The following is a 10,689-nucleotide window of genomic DNA, read 5'->3' as shown; positions in this document are numbered from 1 at the left end:
ATTCCAATTAGTCTAAATGCCTAAGAGGATCTGGGGCAAGTTCTGTGTTAATGAATTATCACACCAAGTCTTTTATTTATTTGGGAGCTACCAATAAAAATATACTAGGGGAAAAAGGAAGAAAACCCATTCTGTGCTATATTATGAGTTTTACAAAGAGAACTAGGCTGGAATTTCTGAATTCTAATCCTCATTTTACTGCTATTGCTTACAAAAATAAAAATCTTTGAGTGAAAGCAGAGATGACAATAGATAGGAAAACATATGTTTTTGTTTTGTTTTGTTTTGTTTTGAGACAGAGTCCCACTCTGTCACCCAGGCTGGAGTGCAGTGGTGCTATCTCTGCTCACTGTAACCTCCACCTCCCAGGTTCAAGCGATTCCCCTGCCTCAGTCTCCTGAGTATCTGGGATTACAGGCACACATCACCACGCCTGGTTAATTTTTTTGTATTTTTAGTAGAGATGGGGTTTCACCATGTTGGGCAGGCTGGTCTCGAACTCCTGACCTCAGATGATCTGCCCTCCTCGGCCTCCCACAATGCTGAGATTACAGGCGTGAGCTACTGTGGCCAGTGGATACTATTTTAATATTCATTACATGCCAGAAACTACACGCTGTTTGATTAATATTACAAATAACCTCCTTATTTCTTCCTTTTTTTTTTTTCTCACTCTGTGGCCCAGGTTGGAGTGTAGTGGCAGGATCACAGCTCAACGGTAGCTTTGAACTCCTGCACTCATGGGATCCTCTCATGTCAGCCTCCTAAGTAGCTGAGATTACAGGCAGACACCACCATGTCCAGCTACTTTTTTATATTTTTGTAGAGATAGTGGTCTATTTATGTTGCCTAGGCTGTTCTCAAACTCCTGGGCTCAAGCCATCCTCCCTCTTTGCCTCCCCAAAAGTGCTGGGATTATAGATGTGAGCCACTGTGCCTGGCCTTATTTCTTCTTAATCAAACAGAGCAGACATCTGTATGTGGGTCAAGTCAAAGTATCTTTTATTGGATCAGTCATTTCTAAATATCTTCTATTTATAAAAGCTCAGATTTTATCTTCCTAATAGAATGCCAATTCTTAATTTTTGCACTGGATACACAGACCCCAAAACCAGAGAGGAAAATATGAAACTTTTGTGTAAAACAGTCCCGAAGTTTTGGTCACTCGGGATCATCTCCTAGTCTTAAAAATCTAGATCTGAGGTTTTAAGAATCTTATGGATACAGGAATATCAGAGTATATGGAGAACAAAACTGTGAGTCTACATTTCTGGTGAAAGAGTAGACTAGGAAAAAAGAAAAAGAGAAAGAAAGCTTATCTGCTTTCTGACCTAAGTAACAAAAATAGTCACCCCCAAGAAATCTGTAGCCAGAAGTCTATCCTGCTTTGTATTTGATATTGAATTAGCACTCTTTGTATTGTTGCCCACAAACTCCAAAGCTGAGAAAGCAGAAAAAGCAGAAAAGCAGAAAAGCCATCCCAGGCTTTAATATTTCTGTCAATATACCAGCTACAATACGCTTTGGAAGTATACATTCTCATCCCAAGTCCTCATAAAATTCTCTCAGATAATGCTCTAGTGAGCATGAGTTCACAGGACCAAACTTAAAAATACAACAGGAAGTTAATCAATATAAGGCAGAGTTTGCAGGAAAAGCAAACAGCAGAACCTGACCTACAACAAATTCAGATATAAAACAAAAGTGGAGTGACAGGTTTAAATTGTTACAAAGAACTGTATATTATGGGGATGGAGGGAGAGAGAAGAAAAAATAATAATTAGTAGTCATCATTTCTAAATGAAGTATCTGTATTAACATTTTAAGAGTATCTAAAATTAAAATGAAACATATGTACTTCAATTTATTGTCAAGGTTGTGGGGGCATTCAAATAAAAATCAATTTAAATATACAAAGAAAGTATATTATCTAGGTATATCAGATTCATATATTGTAAATCATGTAGAGAAAGCAGAAAATCAGCATATATGTACAAAACTATCATTAATAATAATAAAAAGTAAGGAAACAACAGGTGCTGGAGAGGATGTGGAGAAATAGGAACACTTTTACACTGTTGGTGGGACTGTCAACTAGTTCAACCATTGTGGAAGTCAGTGTGGCGATTCCTCAGGGATCTAGAACTAGAAATACCATTTGACCCAGCCATCCCATTACTGGGTATATACCCAAAGGACTATAAATCATGCTGCTATAAAGACACATGCACAGGTATGTTTATTGTGGCACTATTCACAATAGCAAAGACTTGGAACCAACCCAAATGTCCAACAACGATAGACTGGATTAAGAAAATGTGGCACATATACACCATGGAATACTATGAAGCCATAAAAAATGATGAGTTCATGTCCTTTGTAGGGACATGGATGAAACTGGAAAACATCATTCTCAGTAAACTATCGCAAGGACAAAAAACCAAACACCACATGTTCTCACTCATAGGTGGGAACTGAAAAATGAGAACTCATGGACACAGGAAGGGGAATGTCACACTCCAGGGACTGTTGTGGGGTGGAAGGAGGGGGGAGGGACAGCATTAGGAGATACACCTAATGCTAAATGATGAGTTAATGGGTGCAGCAAAACAACATGGCACATGGATACATATGTAACAAACCTGCACATTGTGCACATGTACCCTAAAACCTAAAGTATAATAAAAAATAAAATAAATAATAATAATAATAATAAATACTTATTGATTGAACTCAAGAGTTAAATATGAAAAGAGATGATTTTGTTGGATAAAATACAATCCAGCTATTTGCAATTTAAAATCTGCCTGTTCAAGACATAGGACACAGAAACTTTGCATGTAAACTAACAGAAGAATGTGACTAATCATAAACTAAAAATCCATCAAGCAAAAATGTAAATAAACATAAAAAGTAATGGGCAAATCCATAATCAATATAGTTTAATACAATGCTCAATTGATGGATCAATTTAAAAAATTAATAATAAGATTTAAACAAAGTGATCACAAATTACTTAATAGACACAGATAACCCAGTAGTCAACAGAGAATACACATTCTTTTCAAGTATTTGTGGAAAAGAAAGTAATATTTTTATTAGATTGAAAGCAAAAGTACTCAATTTTTTTAAAAAACAAACAACACTCAGACATAATTATCATTAGATACCAACACATAAGCAAAAATAATAAAATAAATTAAAAATTAGAAAGCACAATTCTGAGCACAAATCACGATGGATATCTGAAAATATGTAAATATAATGAAAATGCTATCTATAATTTTTCCTTTAAGTGCTTATAAGAGGAAATAAACCTGAAAATTAATAGGTTAATTATTTCAAAAAACGAAAACTACATAGAAAAGTTAAGCATACAATAAATATAAAATTAAAATTTAATGAAATTGAAGGTAAAATGCAATACACAAGATTCTTAAATCTAAATATTGGTTATTTAAAAGAAAAATTAATGAAATAGATAAACCTATGACAATTTTGATTAAACAAAATAAGTTTCAAAAAAGCAATATTAACAGTACAGAAGGGTAAACAACAGCAGTGTTTTTCAAAAGATATATAAAAATATATACACTATGACTACTTCAACTTGAAAACATCTCACATTCTAGAGGATACACTAGAAAAATATAATTTACGAAAATTAACCCAAGAAGAAATAAAAAACATTAATAAGGTCTACATATTAATAAGATAAATCACTGCTTAAATATCTAATCCAGAGAGAGAGGAAGAGAAAGAGAGACAAAGGAAAAGGAAGAAGGGAGAAAAGGAGGAAGGAAGGGAGGGAGAAAAGGAAGGAAGAAAAATAAAACATCACGCACAGATGGAAAAATAAATGATTCATCATATATAAATTGTTCCAAGAACTTGAAATATAGCAGTCTGTCCTATCAATGCATGAATCAGTATAAATTATTGTGATAAAGATTGGTAAATGTGGTAATATAATCCATAAAATTTTGACTGGGCTCATAGGCCACCAGTTAGATACTACATTTCCTATTATTCCTTTTTTTTAGCTGTTATTTTGGGTTTGGGGCTACATGTGAAGGTTTACTACATAGGTAAACGTGTCACGGGGGTTTGTTGTACATATTACTTTATCACTCAGGTATTAAGCCCAGTACCCAATAGTTATCTTTTCTGCTCCTTCTCCATCTGCCACTGTATCTCCTCAAATAGACCCCAGTGTCTGTTATTTCCTTCTTTGTGTTCATAAGTTCTTATAATTTAACTCCCACTTATAAGTGAGAACATGCAGTATTTGGTTTTTTGTTCCTCAAACACTTGCCTGCATGTGTCTTTGTGGCAGAATGATTGACATTCCCCTAGGTATATACCCAATAATGGGATTGTTGGACCTAATGGTTGTTCTGCGTTTAGCCCTTTGAGGAATAACTATACTGCTTTCCACAATGGTTGAACTAATGTACACTCCTACCAACAGTGTATAAGTGTCCCCTTTTCTCTGCAACCTTGCCAGCATCTGCTTTTTGACTTTTTAATAATAGACTTTCTGACTGGTGTGTGATGGTATCTCATTGTGGTTTTGGTTTATATTTTTCTAATGACCAGTGATGTTGAGCTTTTTTTTAAACATATGATTATTGCCTGCATGTTATGTCTTCTTTTGAGAAGTGACTGTTCATGTCCTTTTCCCACATTTTAATGGAACTGTATCTTTCTCTTGTAAATTTGTTTAAGTTCCTTACAGATGCTGAATATTAGACCTTTGTCAGATGCATAGTTTGCAAATATTTTCTCCCATTCTGTAGGTTGTCTGTTTACTCTATTTATAGTTTGTTTTGCTGTGCAAAAGCTCTTATGTTTAATTAAATTCCACTTCAATTTTTGCTTTTGCTATAATTGATTTTGGGTGTCTTTGTCATAAAAATCTTTGCCCGTTCCTATGTCCAGGATGGTATTGCCTAGGTTGTCTTCCAGGGATTTTATAGTTTTGGGTTTTACACTTAAGTCTTTAATTCATCTTGCGTTGATTTCTGTGTATGATGTAAGGAAGGGATTCAGCTTCAGTCTTCCGCATATGGCTAGCTAGTTACCCCAGCACTATCTACTGAATATGGAGTCATTTCCCCATTGCTTGTTTTTGTCAACTTTGTTGAAGATCAGATGTGCGGCTTTATTTCTGGGCTCTCTATCCTGTTCCATTGGTCTATGGGCCTGGTTTTGTACCAGTACCATGCTGTTTTGGTTACCGTAGCCTTGTAGTATGGTTTGAAGACAGGTAACTTACTGCCTCCAGCTTTGTTCTTTTTGCTTAGGATTGCTTCAGCTATTCAGGCTCTTTTTAGTTCCATGTAAGTTTTAATTACTTTGTTTCCTAATTCTGTGAAGAATATGGTTGGTAGTTTGATAGGAGTAGCATTGAATCTACAAATTGCTTTGGGCAGTATAACCATTTTAATGATGTTGATTCACTCTATCCATAAGCTTGGGATATTTTTCCATTTGTTTGTGTCTTCTCTGATTTCTTTGAGCAGTGTTTTGTAATTCTCATCATAGAGATCTTTCAGCTCTCTCATTAGCTGTATTCCTAGTTATTTTATGCTTTTTGTGGCAGTTGTGAATGGGACTGCCTTTCTGATTTGACTCTTGGTTTGGCTGTTGCTGGTGTATAGGAATGCTTGTGATTTTTGTACACCAATTTTGTATACTGCAACTTTGCTGAAGTTGTTTATCATCTGGAGAAGCTTTGGGGATGAGGGTTTTCTAGATATAGAATCATGTCATCTGCAGAGATAGTTTGACTTCTTCCCTTCCTATTTGGATGACCTTTCTTTCTCTTGCCTGATTGCTTTGGCTAGGACTTCCAATATTATGTTTAATAGAAATGGTGAGAGACAGCATCATTGTCTTGTGCCAGTTTTCCTTAAAGCTAGATAGGCTATGAATCTATATTTTAGCCAGTAAGAAACAAGCAGAAATCATTTACAAAAACTTTGGAATAACATCCTTAAAAAAAGAAGCTAGTTGCCTCTCATTTTCTCTTCCTCTCTCTAAAGCAATAAAAGCGGATTACATGCAAATGACTAGTTTCCATTTAGCAGAATGAGGATGATACAGTGAGGTTTTGTGTAGGGACAGTTTAGAAGCAACTTGGTCTCTAGATGTCTTAATATCTGAAACATCTGCTTGCACATGAACTGAGAAATAATCTTTTCCCTTCTTTGTGCTATGGTGATTGTATCTCTGTATAACACCATAGTGATCTTTATCCTACAACACCAACTCCAGACAAGGATATCATGATACAATAAAGGTATTAGCTAATTTTACTTTTATACATAAATCCAAAGGAACAAATGAAATGCAATGGAAGTGAATCTTCTAAAATATATTTTAGAAAGTCATAACCAAATTCGGTTATTCAAGGAATATAAAGATGGTTTAACTTTAGGATAGTACTTTACCATATTACCAGATTAAAGGGAAGAGAAAATTATCATCTCACTAGGTGCAGAAACAAATATTTCACTAAAGTTTACAAATTCAAGATTAAAATTAAAAATATAAACAATTTTTCAGCAATCTAGGAATAGAGCAAATTTTTTAAATTGAATAAGGTGCATCTATCAAAAACCCTACAACAAAAAAAGGATATAAAAATGTTAGAAATATTAGCTCTAAGACTTTGAATAAAACAAAATCCTTATATCATAAAGGATATTAAATATTGCACTAAACAATTCAGTGCAGCAACTCAAGAAAAACAAATAAAGGTGTAACATTGAAATAGCAAATACTCTTATTCATTGACAATATAATTATTGACTTAGAAACAAACAGAAGTTATATTTTTTTCTTAAAAAGAGTTAAATAAGGATATTGAATACAAGATTATACAAATAAATATGTGTTATATAAAAAATAATGCATAAAAATTAGTCATAAGTATTTAGAAAAATGTGCTTTATAATAAATAAATGTTCTCAATTCTATGTATGTGTGTGTACAAAATAAAAGAATTCCAGTAAAATGTTTAAGTTTTTGTGAGTATCAGGGCAAACTTATTCAAAAATTTGTACGAAAGAGTAAAAGGCCAAGTATAGTTAAAATATTTTGTAATTAAAACAATTGGGAGGTGTTGACTTGCCCTATTAGATGTTAAATATTATGATAAATTTATAATAGGACTGTAGGTACAGTATTGATGTACAGATAAATGAACAGACAGAAGAGAAAAAGAACCACAAAACAAACATATATCTATAGGGAAATGTCATTGGTGATAAGAAATATAATTGAATATCACTGCAGAAAGGTCAGACTGATTTAAAAACTACAGTTGGAATGACATATGAAACTATATAGATTCCTATCTCACACCATACCCAAAAGTACATTACAGAAAAATGAGAATTTTAAAGCGTTAGGAAAAAAAATGAAATATTTTTAATTTCCAAAAGGGGATCATTTTTTTCTTAAAAATAAAATATACATAATAATTTAAAATATTGAAAGTTTTAGCTGTATTTAAACAAAATTTTATGCATGTCAAAAAACAACCTAAACAATAAAGAACATGTCACAAATGGGGATAGTCAAATTGCAATGTTTATATTATCAACATAACTTAGTAGCCACACATATTACAAATATCTGTTAGTCAGAAATGAGGTTGTCAATAAGTATATAAAAATGTTCAACCTCATGGGTAATCATGGAAATATAAAGAAAGCCACAGTGAAATTCAATTTCACATATAACAGAACGGCAAACAAATATTTAAGCGAATGTGAAAAAACTAAAATTTTAACCACTGATGGTGAGAGTGCAGTTTAGCACAATGGCATTTGATAACTAAGTTGGTGAATTCCTAATAAAGTTGAAAAGCTGCACATGCTTCAACTAAGCGATTCCACTATAGGTTTATGTCTTAGAGAAACTCTTGAATATTTTCTCTTATAGACATGTACAAGAATGCTCAATGCAGCACTATTTGAAACCTCAAGAATTTCAAAATAACTTAAACGTCAAAATAACATTTGTCAAAATAGATGATAAATGTTACTATATGCATATTAGGGCATTCTACAGCCATGAAAATAAATTATACAAAGCTCCATGAATAATCATAATTGTATATTTCAGTATATATTACCACATGAAAAATAATACTATACATTGCATTGATTTGTATACATATATAATGAAGTACATAGGAAAAAATGAAATTTGTAAATGCTAATTCAAACTTAAAATGATGATTAACTCTGATTGGAAGGGTGGAGAATATAATTCAGGAGAATTAGAGAAAGTTTTTTTGAAATATTATTTTCCTCTCTTTCTGCTTTTTGAAATCACTTCACAATTCATATAAAATGTATCAATATATTAAGATAATTTTTGTAGTATGTGACTACTCCTGAGTACATTTGTAGGTGAACATTAAAACACAAACACAAAATTTTATATAGTAAGACAACTACATTAAAACAAACAAAAACACTGAAGTTACATCATTTTAAGTGAGTTCATTTAATATTAGATACACCAATTTTAAGAGTAGAACCTAAGCCAATGAAGCCATTTCTTTGAAGGATCTAATCTTCCCTGCTTTAGCACAGATAAAATTTTCCCAGACTCAGGAGCATGTGAATAATAACACTATAAAGATACTTGGAGGAACAAAGAATTTATCACCATGCTAGGAACTCATCTGCTTTTCTGATTAATATTAAATGTGAGCAATTTCAGACTACTGATTAGATTTATCAATAATTAATGCAATGTTATTGTGGATGATTGAAGTTATTTCTTTTAATGGGATTCTCAAATCACTTTTAACATCATGATATAAATTCTTTATGACATATAGCTCTGCATACACTTTGGCAACCCTATCAGACATGCTTTGTAATAATAAATCAACCAATCTCAGGGCACACAGGAGGAAAACGTGTTTTAGGCTAATATCTAATAAATGCTTACAGAAAAACATTAGGGGTAGCAAGACTGTTGTTCTTTTGCATCTCTGTGACATTTTAATTTTTAATTTATTTCATTTTAAGGTATGTTTATTATTATTATTATTTTTATTTTTATTTTTTTTGAGATGGAGTCTCACACTGTCACCTAGGCTGGAGTGCAGTGGCACGATCTCCGCTCACTGCAACCTCCGCCTCCGGGGTTCAAGTGATTCTCCTGCCTCAGCCTCCTGAGTAGCTGGGATTACAGGCATCTGCCACCACACCCGGCAAATTTTTTGTATTTTTAGTAGAGACGGGGTTTCACTACATTGGCCAGGCTGCTTTCGAACTCCTGACCTCATGATCCGCCCGACTTGGCCTCCCAAAGTGCTGGGATTTTACAGGGGTGAGCCACTGCGCCAAGCCAGATATGTTTATTCTATAATTTTATCTGCATATCAGAAAAGACAGTCGAAATAACAGCTTCACAGTCAATTTAGTGTATCATTATTGTAATATGTATATTTGTAATGAGAGTTTTTGTTATATTTGGAGACCTTATAAATAAGTCTATCAAAATAAAATGTTGATATTCATTCAAAAATAGAAATTGTCATTATATCAAAATGTGATTTTTTTTCTTTCGAACATTCCTGTTCCTTGGTTCACAGAATAGTTCCTTTAACTAAAGGAAATTAATATGTATTTGTATGCTAAGTCTCTCCTGAGAATATAAAAGTTGATGGAATAGTGAGACAACTTATTGAGAATTCTTGAGCCAATGAAAATGGCTATTGAGGAAAATGAGTGATATCCACAATTTTAGAGGATCTACATAACATTTGCTCAGAACTCTACATGGCATCTATGAGTTTGAAAGTATATTCCTGAAAGAGTGTAACTTCATTCCAGAAACACATTTTAAACTATTTAAAATATATAATTCTATATCTAATTGAAGAGTTTGACATAAAACTATACATTCAACTTATTTATAATAGCAAGAAAAAAGTGTCTATGTGCTGATTGAATTAGAAATGTGCAAAACCAATACAAAAAGCCGATAAACTTTTCCTTGAGCTATATATGTATTTTTTTAAATAAACGAAGAGATTACAATGTATTGCTTGGTGAAAAAACAGTTGTAAAATATTAGCTTCTCTTAAATTATTCTACATACTTGGTGTAAATACCTGTGGGTTTTTAAAAATTTTATAATTATTCTAGACCAAAACATTAATTATATAGCAATACTTCTTAGTCAAAAGACAACCCTATGAGGCAGGTATTTTACAGATGATGCAATTAAGACAGTTTAAGTTTTTGGTATTTTCTGATATTATCCAGCTATAATTAGTGCTGTTTTTAAATTCAACTTTCTCTGCCTTCAAAGTTATTTCTGCCAAAAAAAATAAAAACTGTGCTCTTTTGAAGAAAAAAGAAAAAAGACAGAAAGAAAACAAGAAGAAAGGAGGAAGAAAAAAAGAAAGAAAACAAATAATTAACATATTCTGCTACTGTGTCAGAAACAGATTGACAAAGCAATGGAACAAAAAAATGGAAATCGGCCGGGCACGGTGGCTCATGCTTGTAATCCCAGCACTTTGGGAGGCCGAGGCGGGTGGATCACGAGGTCAGGAGATCGAGACCACGGTGAAACCCCGTCTCTACTAAAAATACAAAAAAATTAGCCAGGCGTGGTGGCGGGCGCCTGTAGTCCCAGTTACTCGGAGAG

The sequence above is a fragment of the Hylobates moloch genome, unplaced genomic scaffold, assembly GCF_009828535.3.
Source record: "Hylobates moloch isolate HMO894 unplaced genomic scaffold, HMol_V3 SCAFFOLD_9, whole genome shotgun sequence".
NCBI classification, from domain to species: Eukaryota; Metazoa; Chordata; class Mammalia; order Primates; family Hylobatidae; genus Hylobates; species Hylobates moloch.
This window is presented reverse-complemented; position numbering follows the sequence as displayed.